The following is a 16,320-nucleotide window of genomic DNA, read 5'->3' on the forward strand; positions in this document are numbered from 1 at the left end:
GTATAAAATGCATAAATATGGTCCTACTGTATCTAACAGGGAACTATACTCAATATCTGCAATAACCTATAATGGAAAAGAATCAGGAAGTGTTTTATATATATAAAACACTTTATATATATATATATATATATATATATATATATATATATATACACATACACATTTTATATATATATATACTTCTTTTATATATAGATACTTTTATATATATAAAACACTTTATATATATATATAAAGTGAATCACCTTGCTATACACCAGAAATGGACACAGCATTATTAATCAACTATGTGAAAGTAAGTGAAAACCACTCAGTCATGTCCAACTCTTTGCTACCTCATGAACTATGCAGTAGACAGTTCACGGAATTCTCCAGGTCAGAATACTGGAGTGGGTAGCCTTTCCCTTCTTGTGGTCCTTCCCCCATTTCCCAGCCAAAGGGACCCTCTTCACTACAAGACCCAATCCAGATGGCAACTCATCTAAAAAGCCCTCCATGGTCCCTTGATATGAGTCAGCATCCATTTCCCCACTCTTCATGATCCCCAACCTCTGCCTCATTTCAGGCTCTACTCTTTACAGGTCTACCTGGAAGATGCACTCCAGCCTCCCCACCCCCAGCCTTGAGTGATGCAGAGGTGAGGAGACACTTGACGCCCTGCACAGTGGAGGAGCCTCTTGCACGACAGGTGTCCTTGGATTTGAATGCGCTTTGCCTTGTGAGGTCTGGCACCCAGACCTGCCCTCTCTCATCAGGCTGTACTTACACCGGTGCTAGCAGATGACTGGATAGCCAGCACACTGGAAGCAGTTCTCATCCCCAACCCGGAAGTTGTCTGATGCAAAAGACACCAAGAGCCCCTCCCACTAAGCTGCATGCATGGTGGAGCATGGTGCCACCCAAGCAAAGGCACTTGGCGTCCCGTGTGTACACACAGCCGCCACTCAGGCACCAATTCCTGGTGTCAGTTCTCCTGCTCTGTCAGTAGTGATCAAGAGGCCTCAGGCACGGTGATGGCCCGACCACCAGGGCCCACTGTGGACACCTCCAATACCTGTCTGTGCTCTGCACCTCCTGACAGGCTGGCAGGAACTGTCAGGTCAATATCGCATGTGAAGGGATGCCCTGCTCAACCCTGCCTGCTCCCTCTCCCCTTGATGGTGCATCCCCAGTCAGCCTCCAGTATCAACTCCCCCCCACAACCCATGAGAATGGCCTCATGAAGGACCCATCCTGAGAAGGCTGGCCCTGGAGTGGTCTGATGAGAGGTGGTGAGATGGGGCCTTGGTACAAGGTTGACATCCCCTGCCCCACTGGTTATGAGGACCCATCCTGGGGGTAGTCTGTGGTGCACTCAGCCCTGGGCTCAAGGCCACAGCCCAGCTGCTAGAACTTTCGCTGGACTAGTGGGGGAGAGGAGTTTCCAGGTAAGTGAAAAGATCCAAGTGTGTGGAACGTGGGAGGAATAGAGGAGAGTGGATTCTTTGCTTTGCTGTCTGCAGGGGGATGACCTGCCTAGGATGAAGTACAGTGAGACCCAAGGTTGGGGGGGGGCAGGGTCTCCCTGGTAGCTGCCAAAGCTTCAGGCAGTGGACAAACATTGGCCCAGGATTCAACAGGAGTGACTGAACCTCAAAGAGACTGAACATTCTACCAAGGCAACCTTGACCCGCTGGCATCAGATGTCCTCTCAGGAAAATATGCATCCCTGACACAAGGGCCAGGGAGACTGGGAGGCAGGCCCCAGAAGACCATGACATCCCAGACATCTTTGAACTTCTGAGCCTGTGGCAGCAGCCCACCTACCCCACCCCATAAAGAGCTAGTGCCCCCCCACCTCAAAGGGAGCCAATTTGACCAGAGTCTTCTGTCACAGGTGCCCTCCTTCCCAGGAAGCAGGGGAGCTGGCCACTCCAGTCTGCGGCAGGACCTATAGCACTACCAGCACGAGACCCAAAGAACCACAGGAAGAGCTGGTCACCTACTTCCAGGCCACCAAGTAGAGCGAAGTCACTGTGCAACACAGGCCAGGCTCATCAGGCCTGGTGATGGAGGAGATGGACGACACACCCCTCCCCCCATGCCTGCTGCCCAGGGACTGCAGCAGGGAGCACAAGGTCTCACTGAGCAGCCAGGAGCCAGGGACCATGACGATGGCAGCCACTTCCCAGGAGGCTGGCCATGCCCCACAAAGTTGGGCATGTGATCAAAGCAACGCAGCCTCCTGGAGTCTCAATCAGTAGGCAACCAACCAAGGTACAGTTCAAAATGACACTGAGGCCAAGAGAAGCCACCCCAGTAAACAGGTCAAGATCCCTTGCCCAGGTTTGGCCCCCAAGCCAGTTCTCAGGTCTGGAACTGAGGAACAGGGATGAGGTGGGTCCCAGGAGAAGGATGCTGATGCTCCACAGCAAACAGACACAGGAATGATTCCAGCCCCTCCCAAAGGGACCTCGGGCTCTGAGATGGTGAACCCACGCAGGGAGGTAGGACCACCAGAGGAGTGGAGGTTGCCAGACACAGTGTCAACTTGACACCAACATGAGAGACACAATTAACACTGACTCTGTGGCCACTTTGAGATGACCCCCCCCCCTGGGCTGGGGTTTCTAGGCACAGGGGCATCAAGGGGCAAGGGACACAGGGCCAATCTGGAAGATTTGTCAGTCGTTCTTGAGCTGGGAGAACCTGGAATGCAGTATCCCCCACAGCCAGGTGCAGGGTTTAGTGAGACATCAGTCGAGAAGTCCTTCAGAACCTGGGGATGTGAGGGAAAGATGGTAAGGCCGAATGGAAACCCTGAGTGAACTCCATTGAGTAAAAGAGAAACACACGGAAAAGGGGGGGGTGATACACGCCCCACTCATGAACTGGAGAACCTTCACACCTCTGGTGGGGCCTCATGGGCCCTGACTTCTCACACCCTCTCTGGGTTTGGCCAAGTTACCATGGTGGGCACACAAGTACTCAAAGGGTAGCCAGACGGGGCTCTCACCCAGAGCAAGAGAGTCCACTCACCGAAGTCCTCTCACCATGGGTATGGGATGGCAATGCACACTCATATCCGCCCTCCGTGGTCCTCGATCTCACAAACTAACCTGCTGGATCCATTCAGTGGGCTGCAGCCTGGTGTCCAGAAGCCCCCTCCAGTGCTGGGGGGCATAGCATGTGGGTCGTGGCCAACCTGCCCAGATGGAAGACAGTGAAGAGCACATAGACCCCAGAGCATGGGAGTGATGGACACGTAGAAACCAGCATCTCTCACTCCCAGGTCAGATGTGATATAAAGGCCTGTGATGTGAGTGCGAGCAGGACAGTGCCAGAGGCTCAGAGAAGCTCCCCCACCCCCCTGGGTGGTGCCCCATCTCCTGGGCAGTCAGCACCCCGAGCAGCGGCAGCAGAGTGGCAATCCGTGTCTGCAGCTCCCATGTGTGCTGCGTCCTCTCAAAGATATGCAGTAGAGCTGAGATGAAATCAGAAATGTGTCCAGTTCTCAGGATGGCCTCTTCATCTGGGCCCCATGGAGAGGGATGTGGTCAACGGGTGCTGCCCTGGGGACAGAGGGCAAGTAGGTCTGCTAACCTCCCAAAGCTACACAGCTGCCCCTGGGTTTGTCCTGCATGCAGGAGTCCAAGGCCCAGAGCTAAAGCTAGGCTGGGTCTAAGAGACTGACACGGACTTGAAGGAGCCCACTCTCATGGGCAGAGTTCTGGATGCCAGGGTACTATCTCCTTGGGGACTGCTTGCCCCAGGTGCCAAGCTTGGGGGTAGACAGTGGCCCCCAGTGGAAGGGCCTGACGGACATGTGCTGACCTGTAGGGCACTTACAGCTCCGAGAGACCAGGTGAACACTGAGTTCATTGCTAGCCTGCAAACAGAAGAGGATGAATCTGCAATACAAACACCAGGGCAGGATAAACACCCAGACCCTGAAAGAAGTGCCCACAACTCAGCACAGAAAGGACACACAGCTCAGCAGAGAAATGGGCAACAGGCATTTCAGAGAGGAAACCACATTGGCCAAGGAGGACACAAGGGAAACCGAGAATCTGGATCGAGCATTCCCAGGTCAGTGCTGCTGCAAATGCAGAGCAGGAGCAAAGTGGAACCCTCACCAAGCCTCAGAGACACAGATGGGGTGGGAGACAGCACTCCCCATGGCTAAGTCCACATATCTGTGCATGTGAAGAAAGCTGGGGCCAGCAGCAGGGAAGGGATGGGTGCAGAGAAATGCCACAGAGCAGGTCCTCACAGCTGCCCCTATCAGCAGCTACACATCATAGGTCTCCAGTTCACTGGGCAAGATCTAGTTCAAAGCCAGGATTTGGAGGAACAGCAGCAGCCCACCCACCATTCAAAAGACCCTCCTTCATGATCTGAAACCACTACCAGGAGGTTCTCGGGTGTCTGGAGGTAGCTGGTAACCACTCTTGGGGCAAGGAGCAGGGCACTAGCATGAGGGAGTTGGGTGTGGTCATCGCTCGGGTCCCTGCAGAGCTGAGGCCTCAAATCCAGGAGGCAGTTTCTGCCCCTCAACTCGTGGCTGGGAGGCTTATTCAAGGAGAGAACAGGCTGCCTGCTGGAAAGAAAAGCACTGCTCAGACTCAACATTCCTGTGGCAGCAGTTGCGTGGGTGCCTGGCTAACAGGAACCAGTGAGACACCCACCCTGCCTTCCTGGGACTTGGTGACCCTCGGGATTTCAGACTCATGCACAGCAGCCACAGCCTCGGAGGAAGAGGAGGGCAAAGGCAGCAGCAGAAAGATGCAGGGTGCCCCAGAAATCCCAGATGACAGCACCTAACACTCGGGAAGACGGAAAAGGTATGCTACAGTCATGCCTGGAAGGAGGACAGTAGGTTGTCAGGACAAGAGGAGCCAGAGGTCCAGGGAGAGAACTGCATGACAAACCGTGGAGTCCTGGATGAGCTCTGCACAGAGTGCAGGGCCAGCACAGCCACCCAGAGTGCTGGGCAATGAGGAAGGAGACCTGGGACCACTGGAAGTCCTCCGGGGCACCACGGACGGGTTAGGACTTATTCAAGAGATTGCTCCACTGTTCTTTCCATCCGGGGTTGAGGACAGATGTACATGTGGTGTGACAAAGAATCAATGGTGTGTGTAGCACCAGCTGGAGGAGGGGAGAGAGAAGGGGTCCAGGCTGTTGGGGGGCCCCAGGCCACGAGGCCTGAGCTGAGCTAGTAGCAATGGGGACAGGAAGAGGAGCATTTACTGTGATAAGGCACTTGGGAAACAGGGACATATCAGGCAGGGCGGCGGTCAAGAGTCGAGTCAGGTGGCTGCCCTGGGTGGGCTGAGCCCCCAGACGAGAGGAAGAGGACAAGAAACAGTTTTGAAGGTGAAGCTGCCTTTCTCTGAGACATCTCAGGTCCCAGGGGCAGCAGGCAACATAGTGAGGATTTTCCTTCACATCTGCAAAAGAACAGATAAACTGTTGCTCAGCACTGGGCCAGCAGTCCCAGGGTGGCTTGGAGGGGAGCCAGCCTGGGCTTTCAGGCCAGAGATGGGGAACTCCGCCCAGAAGCCGCCCCTCTCCCTGCTTCCCTGGCCCCTGGGGTCCACTGTGAAGCTCAGATGCAGTCACTGAGGACACTGGGTCATGGTCACTTTGACTCTCACCGAGTCTCATGGACTGGACGCCTATGGCAAGGGCTGAAAAGGGCACAGTCTGGCCTCGACCATGAAGCTGAACTCTCTGTGGGTTCCCTGGACCCACAGCTTCATCCCTGTCAGCCCCACCACACCTCAGGTGGTTCCACTCCAGCCCCAGCCCAACCCCACCCCACCTCCTTCTCCAGAGGCTCCTCCTCACCCAGGTCTTTCCCACACTTCAGCCCCAGACTCCTAGCCCTTCTCCTCCAACTTCCTCCCCTCACTTCCTGGTCCTCCTCCCCGTCGTGCTCCAGGCCGCTGGTCTCAAGGCTCCTCCCGGCCTGACCTTCTAGATGCCTCAGAGCCTGACGGATCTTACTTTGTCGCCTAGTGGACAGGGCCGGCGAGGGAATGTGCCTTTGTTCGTATGTGCATGTCTACGTAACATTGTGCCTGCATACCTGCCTGCCTACGTGAGTAAGGGAAGCCATACACAATCAGTATTTGTGGGTGCAACACGACTGAGGCCAGCCAGTACTGTCAGTGGTCTCGGTCCCAATGGCGGACCACTGTACTGCCTGGTACCACAACCCAGCCATACCAAAGTACCCGCGACTCACTCTGCTTGCAGGAAGGCGGGACCTGCCTCATGCTCAGAAGGTACCTCCAGGCGGGGGTTTCCAGGAACCTCTCCAGGGGGCCGAGCCGGACATCCTGGCCCCCTCCACGGGCCACAACCCCCGCCTGCTTTCCTTTCACGTGTGCATCCCGGTGATGCTCTGGGGCACACATGGGAAGATGCCAAAAGACCTGCCCTCCAGCCTCCTACCCTGACCCTGGACTGTGACCTCACACTAGTCCCACCCGCCCACTGTGAGTCATCTCCACCGGAGCCTGACCCTGACAAGCAGGGCTCAGTTGCTTGTCTGCAGTTCCCCTCCTGGTGGGGACCAACCACAAGTCCATGGAGGGTGGCCCACTGACTGTGGCGGCCCCCAGATTCTTCCAGAGTGGCAGAGTGAGCAGAGGAGTCATTTTCTCTTGTTCTTTGCGGGGTTTCCTGGGCTGTAAATCACCATCACTCCTGGAGGATGGGTTTCTGTGCTGCAGGCTGAGGCATCCTGGGGACAAGCCAGCTGCTGTGATGAGCAGAACACACCTTGAGGGAACCTGCATGTGTGTTTCTCATCAGTTGGGCCCTCCTGGGACCCCATGGTCTGAGGCCCCCGCCGAGGAGAAGACTGTGGTGGCTTGTTGTCCAAGATTGCTGTATTGTCACTGGTGACTTTCTCCCTGTTGCTCTGGTCCTCGTCCAGGTGAAGATGCCCAGTCAAGCAGGCAGAAGAGTGTTTTCTACTCTGGCCACCAAGTAGGCACCCTCTGCTTCAGCCATAGGAGTGCTTGCAGCCACTTCTTATTCAGGGATTCCACCCATACAGGTGAGATTTGGAGTCACTCAGGAGGAAGGGGTAAGGTTGGCTGAGAAACTGAATGGCAGAAACTGGGCAAGCCTGGGATCGAATCACATACTCCAGTAGAAGACATAGCAATGATCAAACCCCAGGGGCCAGCCAGGTCCCTTGTACCAAGCCAGACCCAGTGAACAGTGTGACCCTTTGTCACCCAGCACATGGGGAAACTTTCAACTGAATGATGATGCTCAGTGCCAGCCAGGGCGTGAGGACATAACACTCTTGCCTGTGGTTGGGGGAGTGGAAACGGGGAAAGCCTTTGTGGAAGGCCATTTGCTGGTGTGTATCAGCATCTCGGATGTGCGCCCTGTGCCCCAGGCCTCCTTCTGCATAGCTCTTCAGTGAGTGTGTGATCATGTCAAGTGGCTGTATTGGCAAATGAGTTTTCCCTTCCCTTCCATCAGGAGGGAAGCATCGGTAACTTGTGGGACCCCAGACACTGGGAGGTGTAAACAGACACCAAGTAAGGGTGAAAACAGACACGTGAAGATGTGCAGACGTGGAGGAGTGTGCCTGAGGTGCTGGGACTGGATAAGCCATCCCTTTACTCCCTCCTTGCTCCTGTGGAGAGATGTCTGGACAGGGCTGACCCTCTGGCTTCATTTTCCGGCAGTCATGTCAGGGTCCCACAGGCTGGGTGGCTCAATCTGTGAACCGTGTTCATTCAGGAGGCCAGCAGCTGAGGTCGAGGTGTCGGCTGATGTTGGCTATCATGAGAGCTGTGGAGAGTCTGTCCCATCTCTCCCCACTCACATCCAGGGCATTGCTGGCCTTGGTGGGTGTGTCTGGGCTTGGAGATTTCCACTTCCTCTTCACCCCGTTTCTCCTGTGTACCCGTCTGTCTCTAACTGTGTCCTTTGTATGGGGACAGCTGTCATGTTAGAGCAGGGTCCAACCTAATGAGCTCACTTGACCCCATCAGCTCTGTGAAGACCTTTCCTTTGCCTGTAAGTTCACGCTGAGGTACTTGGGATTGAGACACCAGCACCTGAATCTGAAAGGACATGATGTGACTCCTCACAACCTACAAAGGCTCTGAGGTAGGAACACACTGGAATGTTCTAAGGATGGAAGGACGGCCTTTGTAGCTACTGGGGGTGAATCCAGGGGCGAGGAGAGCAGGTCGCCAGGGTAGGAGCCAGATCACGTGGAGCCTTGTGGGCCTGTGAGGACTGTCTGTCTTCTGTGGTCAGGGAAGGAAAGGCCCAGGAGGCTCTAGGCTGGGTTCCTCTGGGCTTTGTCCCTGTCCTCACTGTCTCGTGGAAATGTAGGCTCCCTGCTAGGTGCTGAGACCCTGCTGGGGTTCAGGCCCACGGCTGTGCTTATCTGACTCTCCACCATACAATAAGCAGAGACTCCGCTCCAGATACAAGAATAAATGTGAGTATGGATTGCCTGTGGTCAGGTCCCTTGCAGTCATGGGCTATCTCTTTATCTCTTGGTGCCTCCTCAGCCATCGAACGAGGTGACAGTAACCTAGTGGATTATTTGAAGTTTGAATTCTGTGTTCCCTGCCATCCCAGGCCCTGGCAAGGACACAGATCGTGCCCATTCCAGTAGATCCTGCTCTCCTTCTTTCTTTCTCTAGGCTCTGGGCAGGGTCCAGGGCATCGGCCGAGAGTGGAGGAAGTGGTACGGGAAGGGCTGGAATGAAGGTGGCTCTGAAAGGCGTGGGGAAGACACGTGGCAGGGCCAAGTGAGGTCCAGGGTGGCCTCAGGGCCGAGGCCAGATTGGTTAGCACGGATCTGCACTCAGTAGTCCTGGGCTAAGATGGGGGATCTGCAGAGTCTGGGTAGGGATGTGGCTGGGGAGCTGAGGCATGGGGTTTTGTACCAGGGATGGGACAAGACAAGCCCAGGACTGTGCCTGTCTTTGCTGGGAGAGGACCAAAGCCTGGCCACTGGGCTTTGAAGCCAGGGGACCCATCCTCCCTCCTCAGTGCTCCCAGGGTTTCGAGTCCCTCTGTCTTGGATCTCACCTCGTGCCTCTCTCCTGCTGTCCTGCCCTCCTTCCCGACCTCCCCACAGACTGCATGTGATGGACACCACCCCCCTATCATCAGACCACGTGGAGACGGATGGAAGGAGCCAGCCCTCTGTGACCCTCCCCTCTGTGTCAGCAGGCTTGGAGGATGCTCAGACATGTGGGGCTGATGTCCGGCCCAGGGATTTGAGCTTGGAGACTGCTGTGTCAGGCTCCTGACCTTTGTGGTTTGTTTCCACAACCACATGAGACCCTGGAAAGTGAAGTTCAGCTGTCTGTCCTTCCGACAGCCTTATGCAGGTCTCATCTTAAATGGTGTCAAGACCCTGTAGACAAGGTGGCGGTCCATGCTATGTGGACCCAGCACTGAACCCTGGCTGTCCATATTGAGCACCAGGACTGGGAGGATCCAGCCTGGCAGGAGCTGCTGGAGCAGAGGCTGGGGATGAGCCCCGCCTACATCCAGGTCTTGATGTGGGTCAGGGACAAGTTTAGCCATGGGGTGACTGGTGGCAAGTGACGTGGTGCCTGCTTAGCCCCTAGCGCTGCCCTGGATCTCAGCCAAGGCTATGCTCATTTATTTTCTGTTGAACTGGTTGGTGAGGGGCGGGGTGGGTCTGAGGTTTCCTCAGAGGGGCAGTGAGGGTCCCTGGGCTGGAAAATGGTGGCCTGAGGTCCCTGACCAAAACTGTGGGCCTCAGTCCTTGTTTGTGTTTTGAGATACAGAGACATGTCCAGGTCTGCACGTGGCATTTGTCTATCTATGTATGTCCCCATGTGTGTGTGTGTGTGCCCGACAGAAATCATGATAGGCAGTGCAGCAACCAACCTGGGTTCCTCACCCCCACCGCCAGAAGCCAGGCCTGAGCAACTCACCTGACTGCCCAGGGGTGAGGCCCCACAGCAACACCTGCCTGTTGGTGAATCGCTTGAGGACCTGATGCCCACAGGCTCCCTGCCGGAGCCTTCCTGCTCTGTCTCTGCGACCTGCAGTCCTCAGACTGAGAGCTGCCCCTGTCCTGGTGGGTTCGTGGAGTACCAGGCCTCTACCTTTCATTTCGCTCCCTCCCCTGCTGGGCCTCACCCCGAATTCCCTTTGCTGAGGTGAACCCTTCTGAAAGGCTCAGCCAGAGGATCAAGTTCACCCCAGTTCTCCTCCTTAGTCTCTAGGAGGTGCAACTGTTAATCACCTTGTTCTCCTTCTGTGTCCTGTCTTTGCACATAGGTCTCGTGGACATTGGGTCACTTTGCTGTGCCCAGAAAACCTAGGTCCCAACGAGATGTAGAAGTGGGAGAATCAAGCCCTGCTACCCGACCTTTGACAGAAGTACCTGACTGTGCTCGCCAACCCCTGGTGGCTTCTGCAGCCCATCCCAGGGAAGGCTGGGAAGGACATCTTCCAGGTGGACATCCCTGAGCACCTGATCCCCTTTGGGCAGGAGGCCTGTCCAGACTGGGCTCTCAAGTGGAAGGTGACCGAGAGACTAGCTCATGGTGACACCATCCAGTTGCCGTCCTGCCCTGGATGTGCCCATCTGGTTTGGTCTGAATCAGCCCCACCCTTGGGTTCACTGCCCGCTTGGTGCGGGGCTGGGGGCCAGGACTCCCCTCATGTGGTGCTGCTCTGGACTCAGGGAGAGTCTGCAGGAATTTGACCTTTACAATAACATGGCCTCGACACTCATTTTGGCCCTGCTGTGTCTGGGTGCTTGAGAGAAATGTGTTGTTAGGAAACTGGTTAGTGGTTTTCCCTCTGTGTTCTGGTCCAAACTCCCTGATGTTGGAACGGTATCCAGGGGGTGATGGAGAAGGCTGGGGGCGGGCCTGAGCCTGAGCAGCCGGCGAGGCCTCTGGCAGGCAGAGAGGCCCCCAGGCCCTGAAACAGGCCGCGGTGTGTCCTTGCAGGTGACCCTTGCCCTGCTCTAAAGTGTCCCTTGGCTCACAAAGTGTGTGTGTTGGTCACAGTGTCTGGCCACTCCCGGTCCAAACACAGGCTCCTAAACACAGCTGTGAGGGCAGAACGACAAGGGCTAGTGTCCACCTGGTAAAACCTTGTACTTGTTTTTGGGTTTGGGATCGTGTGTTTGCAAGGTCCTTGGTGGGTGGGGTGACCCTGCTTTCTGGTGGGCCTCTTGGGGAGGCCCCTGGATCAGGAGCTGGAGACGCTCAGCTGCTAATCAGAACCTTGTGTCATCGTCGGGGGGACCCAGCAGGAGCCCCTTCTGCTTCAGGGTGCATGACTCATGGAAGGTGACACTCCCCATAGTCAGGAGCCAGACTGGGTCTTCTACTGTGAGGCAGGCAAGGACCAGGGACCAGACCGTCCTGGGCTGGCCTCAGCACTTGGCTCGGGAGCCACACTCTTGGCTGAGGGCTTGAAATGCTGCTGCTTCAGATGAAAAGGGACCATGGGGACTGGACTGAGGCCTGCCTGGGGTGTGGGCTTCCAGCCTCATCTGGCTCACCCAGGGCCCCGTGTGAATAGCATGGACAGATAGAAAGAACACAGACTCGCAGTTCTCAATTGATTATTTATTTACTCCTGTGGAGTTTTGCTATACTTTATTAGAGCCAGAAATATATTTTTGATTACAAGAGAGTGGTTTTGAGTGTCCCTGGGCACCTGGCAGCTCAGGGATTGGGGTTGTTCTTAAACTGCTCAGAGGGCACACTTGTAATCTGAGGATTCCTCCTGTTCCTCCTCTGCCTCAGGGGCCTTGGTTTGGGCCACGACTGAAACGGCTGTCATCATGATGGAAAAATAGGTGTTGTACATAGTCATTGCTCAACCATGCAGTAGCTGTAGGTACAGATGTGGCATTACTGGATGTGTCCTCGCAACTGGGGCTGCCCTGCTTCTGGGGAGATGGTTTGCCCTGGCCCACACGGCTACCCTGCCCATATACCAAAGGCCACCGAACAGAAATGAGCACTGGCCCGGGATTGCGTCAGCAGTTGGTGTATTGTTCTGGGTCTTCTTGTCAGCCTCTTGGGTGGACTCATTGCGATGGAATCGCTGAAAGCGTCTGGTCACCACTGCATGCTTCTTTCTTTTTGGGGTCATTGTTGCGCTGGTGATGGGCTGAGCAGTTGTTCTGGGGTTGCCTTTCCTCCGGATGTTCTGTAGGAGAAGAGGTTTATCTCTCTGAAAGTTGGAGTTGCGATAGATCTGAAAGAAATGAATCACTTTAGCCATCTTTGGGGAGAATAGCTGTTCCTTGCCACCCTCCTACCCACTACCTTCCCAGCCTTGCCTAACTATGAAGACGAGGTCTCTTCATTCCTGGTAGGTTATGAGGCCCTAGCAAGTGCACTCCCTAGAGCTCCCCTGGGGCCAGCCTCTCTTGAGGTGTTACTGGCCATTCCTGACATCAAGTGGCCTTTCAGGGTCTAGAGACACCCCTGTGGATCCTGTCTAAGGGGATTTGTGGAACACGATAGGCCCTGCTTTCTCCTCTTTCCTTAACCACCCTCTCACAAGAATAAATTATCCTAAGAAATTAAACCTGTACAGCACTTGGCTCATCAAGTCTAGTCTCCCCAGAAGGGCTTTCTACATTACCATCATCTTCTCTGCAGAGCGACCCAAAGGGCGGATTTACTGAAACCCTACAGGTTAAGTTCACAGATGAAGCTCTTGATGCTGTCTGTCTCAAAGATCTGCACCTTTCGAAGAGGTCTGCACCTCTGCGCTGGAGGACCTCTGTGTGGAAGAGATCTGCCTCGATGACCACCATGTCTCTCTCGTCGTTCCAGTGCACAGAGGTGAAGGGGTTATCCTCCACGATCCTCCAAAGCTTCCTGGGAAAGGACAGCATGAGGACGGCATTGTTCTCTTCCTCGTTGGCTGTTTCTGGGTTCGGGCCCTCTGGGGGTGGGCTGTCTTGGGAGCCTGGAACTGGGCTCTCTGGTTGGTCCCACTGCTTCTCTAAAGCCTCCCCTGAATTGACATTTGGATCTGGGGATATATCAGGGTGGTGCCCTGCTGCAGGCGCCCCATCAGTTGATGGGGCCAACGGGGCTGTGTGTGCCTCGTGGGAACTCTGACAAGCCATGGAGCCAGTCTAGCTCAGAAGCATTCTCTACCCATGCAGTGAACGTTCAAGGAAGAAGGGCCTCAGACCAGGGTCAGGATGCCCAATAAATACTTTCTGGAGATTCTAGAATCTGGATCATGGGCCAGGAAGTCAATTAAGTCGTCAACTTCCTTAACTGGTTCATGATGTCACAGAGGTGATGTGGAGAGGCAGCCCTGGCCCAGTGTGGGGGAGGGAGTCTGGGATGGAATGAGATCCCCAGCTTGTCTCTTGTCTGAAAGTACAGACAAGTATGTTTCAGGTTGGCTGCAATGGCTCCTATCTGCTGCCAGGCCCCTTGTTTCAGGGGGCCAGGCCCTGGATGGGTTGACAAACCTGCCCCTGACTCCACCCCCCCTCCCTACCAATGGGCAGGCCTGTGGCTGGCTTCTGCTAAAGGTCCAGGCCCTGGTGAGTCCTAACTTGGCTACCACCAAGAGAGACCCCAGGGATTAGATGGGCCCCTGCCAACTGTCCCGCCAAGAAGATTGGGTCCATAGGGGGCTGTATGGCCTAGCTTAATTTGGTGGTTCCCACCCCCCAGACCCCTGGCCATGGCCTTGCCTCTCTTCCAGCTTTGGTCTCTTCTGGCTGGTGTTGTCGGTTGGTAGCTCCCATTCAGATGGCCCCAAAGTCAGAGTCCTGTTGTCCTGCCCTAGCTGCCCCCCAGGACAAGCTCTCCCCAGAGTAGGGATGTACTTGAGCACAGGGGGAGCAACTTCACATTCCACTTGACTGTTCCCCAAGCACCTGAGACACACTCCACAGGACACCATGTGGTAGGGCACAGCCAGGAGCTTTGCTGAGCTTGCAGCCTTCTGAGCTCTGCCCACCCCCAGACATCATCCCATTGCAGATCATAGGCTACTGTCTTCAATTTCCATTTCTTCCCATAAAGATTGCTCCCATGGCCCTAGAGTACTCACTTTGAGAACACCTATGTGTGTGTTTTTCTCATCCAATTCCCAGAGCCTCAGATTCAGCCTCCCTGGAGGCTGCCTCAAAATTACTGTTTCCTTTCATCAGTGGGTTGCTTGGGCTTCTGCTCTCCCGGATCCTGCCTCCCATGTCCAACTTGCGTGTCTGTGGGTACCTGCCCTTTGAAGGAGTTCATTGGGGGCTCAAGGTACAGCCTGTTTTGTTGAAAACAAGCACTTCACTGGTCCTCTCCGAGGCCATGTCTGATCTTCTCTGCCTTTGCCCCTGTTTCCACTGTGGACCTGTTCTCCCTTACCCAGATGGCAGGTACATTGAATGATTTAGTTGGCTCATGGATTGGGTGCTTTGCAAGGGGCCTCGTTTACACACACTCACTCCCAGGGGCATGTCTGACTTGTTGACCTAGATGTGACCAAAGGAAGCCCCCATCTATCTGTATTTGAAAATGGATAAGAGTGGGACTGGATGAAAACCCAGTGAGCATCACCTGTCTGCACATGGGCAATAGGGCAGTGGGCTTGGAGATGCATGTTCTCTGACCTTTCTGGGCCACTGGTCTTCAAAATCACCATGTATGGAACAGACCAGCATCTTGGAAAGGCCTGTGTGTGAGGACCCTAGGGCACTATCCCCCTAGAGACAGTGACCCCGCAGTTCTGCCACTCAGCAGGGTCATTTGCCCTGAATGAGGGTCAGAATCTGGTGTCTGAAAGGGGCAAGTTGAGAGGGTGTGGAAGAGGCTCACCAAAGGGCCTTTCAGCCTGAGGACTGGCTGCCAGAATGGAGGTCGCAGGCATCCACCTGTGCGTGCTCCATTGCTTTTGCCGCCTAAACAGGTTGACAAAGCATTCCTTCAGATCAGTTCACCTGACTGGGACACGGTCCTAGAGGCTGTGATCATTGGTGGGGGCCCCTGGGGGCTCCCCTGAAGGGGATCGAAGACCGTGATATCTGTGGCAGCCTGGCTAGGTGGCCTTTCCTGCCTTCACCCCTGCCACTCGGGGCCCCTCCTTATCCCTGGGTCCCGAGGGATCTGCCTTTTCTGGTCCCCCTCTTCCAGGTACCACCCAGGCCCTGGCAGTGGGTTTGCATGGCACTGAGGAGTTTTTGTCAGCTTTGGCTCAGGACACTTGTGTTGTGCACACACAAGCCCTCATGACTTCCAAGGCCTGCCCTTCTCAGCCTCACTCTCCTGTCCCTGCCCTTGGCATCCCCAGCCCAGAGGCACTCCCGCTGCTCTCCTCCCGCACTGAGGCTGTGGAGATCTGGAGCCTTGGGGGTCTGTCTGTGTTAACATCTCTCCCTTATCAGAGGAGGCTCCTGTAGGGCCTTATCCCAATGGGCACTGGGGCCATACAGTCAGGCTCTCCCTCCCTCCTGCTCGGTGAGGAGCTGGTCAGCCTGGCAGGTTCAGCTGGGCAGGAGGCCCCATGGCGATAGCAGGGATAGGGCGCTGTCCTCAGGAGGGAGGCACTGGGACCTGATGGAGATGCCGGCCACTGGCAGAATCAGTTCTCAGCAAATCACAGAGCAGCCCCACAGTGCTTCTGATTTTCCACATCCCCTTCCTTCTGTGGGCCTGCTTTTTGTCACCTCAGAGGCATTGTGTAGCACTGAGAAGAGGAAGGCGTGAGAAGTCAGAAGGTCAGGCAGTTTCCTGGGGTGGGCCAGAAGGGCGGGGACTCCAGAGGAATTGAGACCAGGGCTCTGAGCTCACTCCATCCCTCACTAGCATGTGGTCCTGGGAAGATGCCCAAGCCCCGTGGCTTAAGTTCTTCGTCTCTGAAGCCAGCCGGTTTGAGGAGCCCATATGCTGGGCTGCAGGATGTGCCTGAGGGATGTGATGCTGCTGGCAAGGCCTGGCAGACATTGGCACTGTGATATCGGGGCAAGAATCCCTTACATTTGCCTGAAGACACTCCTCCACTCTCCACTGTGGGAAGGGGTTGGCTGCTCTGTGGTCCAGCACGTGTCACAGAATACGCACCTCAATAGGATGTAGAATAGCTAACAGGCCAAATATGATGATTCATAAATAAAACTAGGTAACTTTTCCAGGTAGACCATAGTGGACCACAGTGTTATTAGCTAGTTGTGTTCGATTCTTTGAGACTCCTTGGACTATAGACCACCAGTGTCCTCTGTCCATGAGATTCTCCAGGCAAGAATACTGAAGTGGGTTGCCATGCCCTACTCCAGACAATCTTCCTGACCCAGGGTTCGAACCCAGGTTT

At 55.1% G+C, this 16,320-nt stretch overlaps 1 pseudogene; it reads left to right on the top strand.

The window, feature by feature from the left end:
* Positions 1–6,173: 6,173 nt before the first annotated feature.
* Positions 6,174–10,997, top strand: LOC136154603 (protein EOLA1-like; annotated as a pseudogene).
* The last annotated feature ends 5,323 nt before the right edge of the window (positions 10,998–16,320 follow it).

Source organism: Muntiacus reevesi, chromosome X (assembly GCF_963930625.1).
Source record: "Muntiacus reevesi chromosome X, mMunRee1.1, whole genome shotgun sequence".
NCBI lineage: Eukaryota > Metazoa > Chordata > Mammalia > Artiodactyla > Cervidae > Muntiacus > Muntiacus reevesi.